The following is a 12,748-nucleotide window of genomic DNA, read 5'->3' on the forward strand; positions in this document are numbered from 1 at the left end:
GGGCACAGCGCGCGGCTCTCCTGTGTCCCTCCTGCGTCTCGGTCTCCGGCGGCGTGTATGTGTTAAATGAAGTGCCGGTTCGTGAGCCAATCAGAGCTCACGAACGGGCAGTTCATTTAACACACACACATACACACACGCCGCTGGAGACGGAGACCCCGGAGGGACACAGGAGAGCCGCGCGCTGTGCCCTCCGTGTCCCTCCTTCCACTGACTCGGGTATAAGCCGAGGGGGCTTTTTCAGGACAAAAAAACGTGCTGAAAAAGTCGGCTTATACTCGAGTATATACGGTAATTTCATGTATCTAATAATTCTGTGAGAGAACTGCCTGCATTACACATTAACACAGGGGTGGGCAATTATTTCAGCTGAGGGGCCACTTACACTTTCCAGCGAATACTCGAGGGCTGCACAGAAAATATCGTGACCATGCATTGCGTCGCATGGTACCTAAAATGTGCATACAATCCTTTGATTTATCTCACAGATGTGGTTGAAATCGAAGGATTGTACCTGATATCACACAAGTGTATGGGCTACATAACAGCTATCATCTTCCCTCCCATCTGTCCCCTCCCTCCAAGCATGTACCTTACTTAGGTGCACTTTCCCGAGCACAGAAGGTGCTGTGCCTGTGCTGCTGCATGTATTCAAACTGCCTGCCGCATACCACCCACATCCACGCTGAGGTTCTACCTTTGGCTCCACCCCCAACAGTGCCTGAGGTCACGGTAATCCGGCCAGCGGTACCCAACATGACCAAGCTTCCTCAGTGGCGCCGGGAGGCAATGCAGTGCAATGACAAGCAGCTCAGCCAGTCGGGCCGCTTGTCATTGCACACTGATGGGAGGTATGGGGCCGGGCAGGTTCAGTTCGCGGGCCGCATCCGGCCCGCGGGACGTACTTTGCCCACCCCTGCATTAACATATTGACCAAAATCCAAGCAACAGCTCAGTCATTTCTTTTGTTGGTAATAAAACATCTCTTAGCATAGTATTCTTACTAGTTGCAACATACTTTATAGTATACTCATTTTATAATCTACCGCATGGATCTATAATTAGATGGGCACTGTGCACATTGCCTCTCCTGTAGGTTTCATTTATTTGCTATATGTTTATCAAATAGCTTTGCTTGAAAGCATTCGCTTTTGCTGCCGAGCCAAGGACTCGGAACATGTAATTAGACTGTGAGCAAAATACAGAAACATTTTATCCATTTGCAGTAATCTTATAGTAAATGACGTGTTGGGAAATGTTACATTATTGTACTTTAGTATTCCTATAAATCCATTCCCAGGATATGCCTTATAATAATATGCAACATTTATTTTTCACAATATGAAGATTTAACCTTTTGGGCATTAGGAGAGACCCCCAACATGGAAAGTGCCTATCTTACAGCTAAGAAAAAACATATTTTCAGTGATGTGTAGATGTGCTGGTATTAACAGATTGTATTCCTGCAGATTCAGCAGAGGAGCGTGCTTTTGATTTTTAAGCTTTGTCAGCTTTCAAAACTAATTAAAAATACACCTCTCCAGGTCCATCATCTGCAAGTGATTCTGGTCGCAGCTATTATCCGCTTTCAGATTTGATTTAGAGGTAAAATTAAACTACCTTATTCATATTACCATGAAACAAATTATTGCTTGTTTTCTTTATTAAGCTAGAATAAAATTCATCTCATCATGCAAATGATATGTGAAACAGCCCTGTGAGAGGCTGGGATACATGCTGTATATGTGGAGGAGGGATGCTGGGTTATATCCTTGTAGTCTAAGCAGAATGCTAGTGTTTGTGGAATGAGAGCTACACTTGGACAGTTTTATGTTTTCGTACTTCATCTCAATGCTTTTTAACTGTTTTTATCAACTGTTTTTATCATTGTTTTAAACAGGCTATTTCAGTTATTGAGCTAGACGAGGCAGTAGCGTGGGGTCCAGTTCTGTATTTTTATTCTCCGATAAAAAGAAAAGAAACTGTAGGTGAGATGAAAATAGCTGCAATAACGATTATATTGCTCATAACAGTTTAGATATACAGTATTATAGGTCTGCACTGAACTGCTCCTCATATGTCCCTTTACTACAGTGTTAAGGCACAAATTATACTTTTGAAACTATATACAACAATACTTTGAAACTAAAGCAGTTGGACACTATGCTACTTCCAATGCCAGAATATATCAAACTTGCACCTATTCAGTGCCACAATGCTTATGTCTAGTCTTACTGGGATGCGGTTACAGTCCTGATGGTGGGGATCGTGGCACGAGATACCTGGCGCTGGAATCCTGACACACAATGGAATGCTGAAAAGGGCCAGGACACCAACACCGGAAACCCGACTGTCAGGATTACAATCGTCAAGATAAAAGGGTGGGTAAGTACTACGCTGGAGATGGGGGGGTTAGGGTTAGGCAACCCCTGGAAGACTTAGGGTTAGGGTGCAGGAAAGGGGTAGGTTATGTTTAAGGTGTGGGGATAGGGGTTACGTTTGGGTGTCACCCTGGGGGGTTAGGGTTAGGCTGTGGGTGCGGGGGGGGGGGGGGGTTAGGCACCTACAAGGAGGGTTGAGGTAGAGTAGGGAGAGTGTTAGACTCCTTACCTCCCTTTGTCGGTATTTAGACTTTTGGGATGCTGCTGTCATTCTCCTGACCTCCGGCATCTCTACAGCTGGGATTTCATACCCATCCCGTCTTGCTATACTTACAGGTAAATTGGACATTTCTAAATTATTTAGGGGCCTATTTATCAAGCCCATTTTCATAAATTATGGAGAATCAGTAGTTTTCTTCATAATTTTATGTATACCCACTGTGTACTAACAGCAATTCAGGAGATTTCACAGAAATCTCCTGCAAAAGTCTCATTAGCACTGCAGACTACAGTCCCCATTATTATCAATGGGGAGTACGTTCTGAGCCCTATGTAGTTACGCTTTTCTTAATTTGGTCCTGTTGTTTTACTACACCTTCAGATGGAATTAACCGCTTTATGACTATTGTGGCATTTTTGCAGGAGAGGGAGTTTACCATCCCTCTCCCGCAGCCTCTGACCAGCTCTGGAAACTGACACTGGGGCTAATTCATATGTGGTTAGAGTAGCTACCGCTGCTGCTTCCTTAGCACCCATGAGGTCGCTGAAGGCCTATGTCACAGAGCCTCGTTAGAGGCCAGGAAATCTCCATCAAATGACAGAGATCCTGGCCTCTTCCCTTCCCTTAAACAGCAGCAACACCCATTCGCGCACACACAGAACGGGTCCTGCGCATGCGCAAAAAGTGCTTAAGATCAGTACTTTGCGCATCAGGATGCAGATCCTTCGGGATCTGAATCAGCCCCACTATGCACATGTGCAGTGTCAGATTCTCAGGAGGAGTACTTCGACAAGGGAAAAGATTTCTCTGAAATGCCCATTATGTAACTCGCAGGGACAGTGGTTCTCTATATCTAGGAGTTACATTTAGTACATAGCAAAGATAACATAGGCCCCTATTTTTTTTTTAATCTCTGCTTCTTCATTCAACATTGTTCACAGTAGTAATGTCAAGGTAGTCCAGACAGAGTGCTTAGTATAATAGCCAAAAGTGCCAAGACACAGATGAAATACAGTGTCAGTAATTAAACAAAATCCCTTGTACAGGGAACTAGCCTGCGTAAAAACAATATGAACATTTTCCTATCTGTAGTATATAGCTAGATGATTAATTCATTTGCAGATTGATTTGAGAGAGGCTGCTTTCTTTTCATTAGATCTTGATAGTGGCTTGCCAAATGCGCTCACCCTGTCCTATATTGCTTATTGATTCTCGGATAATTGTACACTTAGTTGCTATTAAACAATTTATACATGATAGTAAAATTCCATTCAAGCTTTTTTTTTCGCATTTTGAGGAATATCTATTTATATTATAGTAGCATAGATGCTTTACTTTTGAAGTCTAGCTATACTAATAAATTTACTTAAGAAATAAAAATATATTTCTGGAGTATATTTATGGCTTTAAATTAATGGAATGCTGTTGTATTATTCTCTCCAAGATGTGTTCTGTAGAAGGGAATGCATTTAAATCTCAGTCTAAAGGAATGCATTGGCAATCTGCTTTTCAATGCAGTGGCATTTTGTGGAATCAATTCTCAGCACCATTATCAGCAGGAACAGTGTCCTCTTCACTGGCATATCTATAATGGGGGTAGTGTGTACGGTGCACATGGGCCCAGAGGTGGCCCCCACTGCACATGCTGCACCAATTTTTTACCCCTCCGGAGTCCTGTGCCGATGCCAGCAGCGCTCTGGAATCACTGTGAAAATGTCGCAACAGACATTTTCACAGCGTTTCACATGTGCGGTAGGGAAATCACTGGGAAAATGGCCTCTGCGGCATTTTCCCGGTGATCTGCGCATGCGTAGTAGAGTCTGAGCCCTCTAGTGCTCAGATTCTCCAGCACTGTCTGCAGAAAGGAGTAGGCCCAAATGCAGGAGGCAGCACATGGGCCTCCTCCTCTCTTAAAGCGCCCCTGGTCCTCTAGTATATAGTATGTTGGGAACCAGTAAGAAACTCTTGCTTTGCATAAAGCTGCAGGCCAGGTGCTATTACAAAGAATTGAATCAGAAACCCAGGGTATGTTCTTCTTTTCAATGATATCATGGGCAGGGTGGATTAAGAATTGTGTGGGCACAGGGCAACTCTTTTGTAGGAGCCCACGCCAAAATAATTTTAGGGGCGGAATGCACTAAAACCTTATAGAAGCCTATGCCCATACTATGCTGTGAGAGGAATCCAATCGGATCCCTCCTAGCATGCCTCGCGGGTGCTGCTTCAGTCTCCGCATATGCAGATGGACTCCCGGGGCCAATACCCAGAAGTCCAGTGACAGGAGCACATCACAAAGGACAGCTCTTATAGGAAGAGCTGTCCTTTGCAGTACTATAAGCATATGTTAGTGCATATGTGATTAGTACCACTGCAATGTCAATGCGAAGTCTGGTGGAATGTATTCTGCATTCTTCATGCATCCCACCCAATGTCTCAAGGTGCCCCCATACTGTATGCTACATAGTGCACAAATACTATGAGGCACAGTGTCTACCTATTAAGCCATACAATGTCCCTCATATGCCACATTGTTCAAGTTATGCCCCATAGTGCCCCCAGTGAGTCCAGTTGGGCTTCTGAAGACTTTGCAGTGGTGGGCTCTATGTCTTCAAGTGGAGTCACTATGCAGTGACGGTAAATGTTGGTGATCAAAGGAGATTGTCTCTGTTTTCACAGCAGTTTCTGTGCGGAGCACATAGGTGAGATTGCAGTACTGTGATCAGTCTCTTTTCAGACAGACTGACACTGCTTAGGGCTACAGCGAGAGGTACTGGGTGGGCAGCTGCCTGTGTGATGGTGAGCTGTGTCTTATGTGCGTCAGGTAGTCCACAATCCTGCCGAATGGTCCACATTATTCGGCATTATCAGTGGGGAGCGGGTCCCGAGTTATTGCTGCCTCCCGGTATGGCTGGTTTACTCTCAGGTGCCTTAGTTATGCACATGTACAATACAGCACATACTCTGATTAAGATTTTTAACCTAGCATGGGGCTGCTGCAAGTCCAGATGGTGCTTCCGATGGTTGCAGATACACAAAGTGGTGGCCCTAGCCCTTGCACATTCAGACGCACACTTGTGGGAAGCACTGATACTGCATTAGTATACAGTCACAGATGTGACTACAACAAAAGACGCTAAAGTTGTCAGAGCATTATGCGACTCCTGATCAAACTCCATGGGCCAAAGTGGGAGATTTGGTAAGATTTTTAAGATTTTTTTTAAAGTGGCAATCATTTACACTGCAAAACCAGGTTGATCGTGCTATGTAAATGACTGCCACTTTAAAAAAAAAACCCTGCAAAACCTTACCAAATCTCTCACTTTTTGAAACTCTCACTCTATTACATTTGGCCCAATGTGTGCATTACAGTATAAACTACAAACCTGCAATATGGATAAAGTAAATACTATCAATGGGGATTGGTAATCTAAAATTCTGAAAATGTGATAATATTGAACTTTTCCTCTGTCGCATTAATATAATTCCTCCGTCACTTTAATTTATTGCCATTAGTCTGTTAATGCACTTGTAATTGCTTCTAGCGAGTTCATTTAACTTAGCTTTGCAGTGTCAAATAACCATATGATCTGCTTTGATGTACAAAAGAGTCATACCTTTAACAGAAGTCTCTCCTGTCAAAGCTAGCAGCAGCTAAGGCGTTTAAGCATCAAGATCAATGTTCTATAAGGTCACTGAGGTCTACAAGGATGAAAGAGAAGAGGAGCAATACAGTAACAGAACATAATAGTGAGTTTAGACATCAATAAGATGAAAAAAAAATAATGACCACAGGAAATGAGAGGCATGTGTTTACTGGAAGAGATGCATGCCATAGTAAGATAAATTCCAATTACTAATAGTTTCCTTTTATTAAACAATCTGACAGTAATATCTTTTGGAGTGATGTCATGCTTATATTTCCTCTCAGTGTTTAATGAGACTATAAGAATACAGATATGTGTAACAGGGCTTATGTTTGTGCTCACTATTACTATACTTATTTTACTATGCCTGGATGTCTATAGTGTGCAGATGAGTACAAGACTCGGAACACTATTTATGTACAGTATGGCTCTACTTTACTGTATTTAATTAAAGTGTACCTTCTCATCTATTGCCCTGAAGACAAATTCCCACTGTTAACAGAATAACTGGTGGAAGTTTCTGTCCAAGAGGAATGTGGTATCCAGATGCTAGGTCGACATGCATAAGGTTGACAGTCAACAGGTCGACCACTAATGGTTGACAGGCTTTAGGTCAACATGGTAAAAAGGTCGACATGGACAAAAGGTTGACATGTCAGTGGTCGGCATAAGAAAAGGTCGACATTACTTTTTTACAAATTTTTTTATTTAGTTTTTTTTTACTTTTTTCATACTTTAATATCCACGTGGACTATGAATGGGAATAGTAACCATAGCGAGGCACCCTGCCCGTAGCATAGTAAGTGAAGTGAGCCATGCAAGGGGACGCGGTACATTAAGGTTCCCGGTCACCTAATGGAGTAAACAACACCAAAAAAAAAACTTGAAAATCTATTGTCCTGTGTCGACCTGTTCTGTGTCACCCTTTTTGTCATATTTGAGTTTTTTGGGTGGTAACCTTTTGCCTGTCGACCTTTTGGGATCGACCTAGTCACTGTCGACCTTTTCCAGGTCGATTTAGACAGCCATACCTGAGTAATGTACCTTATATCTTATATACAGACCAGCTGGTCTAGACTGTTTCTCTTCTCCATGAAGTGTGCATTCAAAAAGTCTGCATGCATAGGCAATAGCTCAGTATAATTTCTGTTGACATTATATGCTGTCTGCGGTAACTGTTTTTATTTTGCATCCTGCATAACTGAAGCTTACTCAAGATCTTAAATTGCATTCCTAGTAAGGTCACACAATTAGGGTCCTGGTGATCCAGAGCCTAATTCTCATAACATTGCACAGTGCGCTACTAGTAATATATTTCTACAGTAAAGTTACAAGAAGCTAAAAGTGAGTGTTGATGTTAAGAAGTTACAGCATTAGGGCTGAAAGTTAATTTGAAGGATTATTTTTGGGAGAACCACAGGTTGGCCATGGCTGCCATAGTGTATACTTGATTACAAAGAGGGTGGTGGGTTGGTTTATTCCAGTGATTAGCTACTAAACATCTGTTCACAGTAAGGATTTGTCTGAGAAGTAACTTTTATCAAAGTATTTAGCCAGACCTTCAAGTGGCATATCTAAAAGAAAAGATCATTAATTTTTGGAAATGGAGATTTGGGTAATATTGGTGGAGATGGCGGAGATGCTGAGGTATATCAACTGTGGAAGAAAATCATTATTGCTTAACAATCTCTACAGCATTCGGTGCAGCTTGTGCCAGAGATCCTCGTAAGTCTGGTTGGTACTAAGTACCAGCTGTAGTACATTTTATAAGGATTTTTGTTGACTTGAGTAAAAATAGAAGAAATCAAAATTTTTTTCCCTTATTATATCTAACTCTGGTGGCCTGTCCATGTCTTCTTCCCAATTGAGCTTGTATTTTGGGATAGCCGTTTGCTTTATGGTCACTGATAGATTGTTAAATGATTGAGAGTTTACTCTTTGAGAAGGGATTGCATAAGAGAAAGATGAGTCTGGAGTCTACTAATATCTATCTTTGGGAAGGGGTACAAATATAGTGACTTATTTGTAAGGAATTCAAAGGGTCTTGCCAAGTTTTGTTTTTGTGCTTCCATGCAGCAACATTGGCCATTTTCTAAGAAAAATCATACATTTTTTGTTACTGTTCTTGAACCAGACTAAAGATTGTATTAGAGATTGCAAAAAAGGGGTAAATGAACAAATGCGCTGCTGGATATCATGCAGCCACACACTCAAAAAGGAACCTTCACAACAATTCCAAGAGAATAGAATTTATAAAAGAGAAATGAGGAGTGGCGCAAATACCAATAAGTCTTACATGAAATGTCCTTATCAATTCCAAGTATGGTGAGTTCTGTGTTGTAGGGGTCTCGTTCTACGTGCAACCTTTGATCCTGTAGTTGATATCCTTAACTTGATAAACAGAAACAGATCATGGTGCAGACCAACATTTTGGGGACCAAGAATTTATTTAAGGAAAAACTCACAATTAATATGAATTAAAAAAGCATATCACCACTCTGGGTAAGAAGAACAGGATGCTGGCGTAACTGATATTCCGAAATAAAACGGGGTCCCTTTATACGTGTAACCTTTGATCCTGTAGTTAATATCCTTAACTTGACAAACGGAAACAGATCATGGTGCAGACCAACATTTTAAGGGACCAAAAAATTTATTTACAGGAAAAACTCACAATTTATACAGATTAAAAAGCATATCACCACTCAGGGTAAAAACAGAACGGGGTGCTGGCGAGACTGGTATTCCAAAGTTACCCTCCCAGATGGTCCAAAGACTCCGCTAGTGGTTCCGGATACCACAAAAGGCAGGATGGAGGATAAATGAAGTCCAGCGTCAGGTCACCCACGGTCAGATAGAAACACCAATTGCTCGATGCGTTTCGGACACTCAGGTCCTTCCTCAGGAGCATAAAGATGTACAGCAAAAGAACATGTATTTATACCTAAATCTAATTAGACAATAACGTCCACATGGGGAGCTTTCTCCGCCCCAAACAGCCGAACGCGCATCCGCAACCGGAAATGACATTAACCGGAAGCGGAAGTTGTAATGCGTTCCACCGCTGAGATCCGGAAGTTCATTGTGCGTTCCAAATACGTATATGCACAAACGGAAGTCCATACAGTGGTATTCAAATTCCATATTCACAAAAACGAACATTTAGTAGTCCCAAAACAATCCAGGCTTAAAAGTATTTCCACATGTAACAAAAAAAAGGTAAATATATATCAATAGAATACCGTAAAAGAATAAAAATAACAACAAACATGTAAAATTACAATGGCAGTGTTAGAGTGATAACAGAGAATGGTAAAAATAGCAGCAGAAGTATTTTAAAAATATTTTAAAGTTAGAGGAACCACTTTAATTCGAATTCTCCATTTAAACCTTCTGGGGTTAGAGTTTTTAAAGTAAAAATCCACCTCATCTCGGCCTTTGCTAATTTACTTTCAACATCTTTATTTTTCCAAGATGAAGTGATACCCTCTATGCCCCAGAAAGCCTTAATAGCAGCAGGATTACAATTGTGGACCTTCTTAAAATGTGCGGACACAGTATGACTCTCCAATCCTTTTCTAATATTATAAGTATGTTCCGCCAGCCTAACTTTTAAGTTGCGTCTTGTCTTCCCTATGTAGACCAGGCCACATCTACACTCAAGGCCATATATAACATTTTTTGAGTTACAGGTCAAAAATTCTTTTATCGGGTAAGATTTGCCCCTAACACAAAAATCTTTAATTTTACTTGTGCCCTTAACTAATTTACATATGGTACAGAGTCCACATCTGTGGAAACCAATAGTCCTGATGCTCGTCCTCTTAACTTCATCTATGGCGCTATTAACAAGTTTATCTTTTAGAGATGGAGCACGTCTATATATAAAACTGGGGTTAGTTGGGAGTTTAGACCCAATAACTGGATCCTGTTGAAGAAGCTTCCAGTTCTTCCTAAAAACTGATTCAATCTCTCTATGATGCAAGTTATACTTACTGATGAAAGACCAATTAAAATTTTCATTATTTCTGTCTTTTATTCTTTCCCTTAAAAGGCTTTCTCTATCAGTATTTAGGGCTTTATCTTTAGCCTTTATTACTAAAGCTTTTTCATAACCTTTCTCTAAAAATCTTTCCCCCATTTCATCCATTTGCTCCTTACAGACACTATCCTCTGTACAGTTTCGTCTGACTCGTAGGAACTGCCCATAGGGTATGCCGTCGAGCCAGTTCCTATGGTGCAGACTCTGTCTGTCTATGTAACTGTTAGAGTCTGTAATTTTTCTACATGTTTTAGTCTGTAAAGCTCCTTCCTTTACATAGATACATAAATCTAGGAAGGGTAATTCGACCTTACTCCAAATAAAAGTAATAATGATATTAAAATCATTAGAATTCAGTTTTTCAAAAAATATTTTGAGGTCATCATCAGTGCCCTTCCACACCAAAAATATATTGTCAATGTACCGTTGCCATGACACCAGATCCGCACCCAGCACTCCATCACACCAAACTGTTGTATCCTCCCAATAGGCCATGAAGAGATTTGCATAGCTGGGTGCGAATCTGGTGCCCATGGCGGTACCTACCATTTGCAAATAATAATTACCATTATAATAAAAATAATTATACATTAAAATAAACCTAATACCTTTAATTAAAAAAAATCCGTAAATCTGTTGATAGATTGGATTTTTCCAAAAAATAAGACACTGCCTTGATGCCCAAATTGACATCAATAATGGTGTACAAAGAGGACACATCTCCACTGGCCATAATATAATTATCCTGCCATTCAGAATTACTCAAAGTGCATAGAATATCCCTCGTGTCCTTAAGGTAGGCTTTTGTTTCTTTCACAAGTGGCTGCAAATGGGAGTCGATCACAGCTGATAAGTTAGATGTAATACTATTCACACCAGAGACGATTGGTCTTCCTGGAGGGTGGAGGGGGTCCTTATGGACTTTGGGCAGAACATAAATAGTGGGGACTGACGGGTGTGCGATATTAATAAAATCAGACTCAGATTGACTAAGAGCGCCGTTAGATACGGCTTCTTTTATGAGATCTAACAGATCCTTCTGAATTCTTAGAGTCGGGTCACTCTTTAATTTCTTATAGGTGTCCCCACTAGATAATTGTTTTTCAATTTCTGCCATATAGTCTGATTTTTATTATAATGGTAATATTATTTTTATTATAATGGTAATTATTATTTGCAAATGGTAGGTACCGCCATGGGCACCAGATTCGCACCCAGCTATGCAAATCTCTTCATGGCCTATTGGGAGGATACAACAGTTTGGTGTGATGGAGTTCTGGGTGCGGATCTGGTGTCATGGCAACGGTACATTGACAATATATTTTTGGTGTGGAAGGGCACTGATGATGACCTCAAAATATTTTTTGAAAAACTGAATTCTAATGATTTTAATATCATTATTACTTTTATTTGGAGTAAGGTCGAATTACCCTTCCTAGATTTATGTATCTATGTAAAGGAAGAAGGAGCTTTACAGACTAAAACATATAGAAAAATTACAGACTCTAACAGTTACATAGACAGACAGAGTCTGCACCATAGGAACTGGCTCGACGGCATACCCTATGGGCAGTTCCTACGAGTCAGATGAAACTGTACAGAGGATAGTGTCTGTAAGGAGCAAATGGATGAAATGGGGGAAAGATTTTTAGAGAAAGGTTATGAAAAAGCTTTAGTAATAAAGGCTAAAGATAAAGCCCTAAATACTGATAGAGAAAGCCTTTTAAGGGAAAGAATAAAAGACAGAAATAATGAAAATTTTAATTGGTCTTTCATCAGTAAGTATAACTTGCATCATAGAGAGATTGAATCAGTTTTTAGGAAGAACTGGAAGCTTCTTCAACAGGATCCAGTTATTGGGTCTAAACTCCCAACTAACCCCAGTTTTATATATAGACGTGCTCCATCTCTAAAAGATAAACTTGTTAATAGCGCCATAGATGAAGTTAAGAGGACGAGCATCAGGACTATTGGTTTCCACAGATGTGGACTCTGTACCATATGTAAATTAGTTAAGGGCACAAGTAAAATTAAAGATTTTTGTGTTAGGGGCAAATCTTACCCGATAAAAGAATTTTTGACCTGTAACTCAAAAAATGTTATATATGGCCTTGAGTGTAGATGTGGCCTGGTCTACATAGGGAAGACAAGCCGCAACTTAAAAGTTAGGCTGGCGGAACATACTTATAATATTAGAAAAGGATTGGAGAGTCATAATGTGTCCGCACATTTTAAGAAGGTCCACAATTGTAATCCTGCTGCTATTAAGGCTTTCTGGGGCATAGAGGGTATCACTTCATCTTGGAAAAATAAAGATGTTGAAAGTAAATTAGCAAAGGCCGAGATGAGGTGGATTTTTACTTTAAAAACTCTAACCCCAGAAGGTTTAAATGGAGAATTCGAATTAAAGTGGTTCCTCTAACTTTAAAATATTTTTAAAATACTTCTGCTGCTATTTTTA

General features: G+C 40.5%; 1 protein-coding gene across 3 annotated transcripts in view; it reads left to right on the forward strand.

Moving 5' to 3' along the window:
• The window catches only part of RBMS3 (RNA binding motif single stranded interacting protein 3), a 932,710-nt gene that overhangs the window by 633,663 nt on the left and 286,299 nt on the right, over positions 1-12,748 (forward strand). The gene's annotated exons all lie outside the window — the stretch shown is intronic.

Source organism: Pseudophryne corroboree, chromosome 5 (assembly GCF_028390025.1).
Source record: "Pseudophryne corroboree isolate aPseCor3 chromosome 5, aPseCor3.hap2, whole genome shotgun sequence".
Classification (NCBI taxonomy): Eukaryota; Metazoa; Chordata; class Amphibia; order Anura; family Myobatrachidae; genus Pseudophryne; species Pseudophryne corroboree.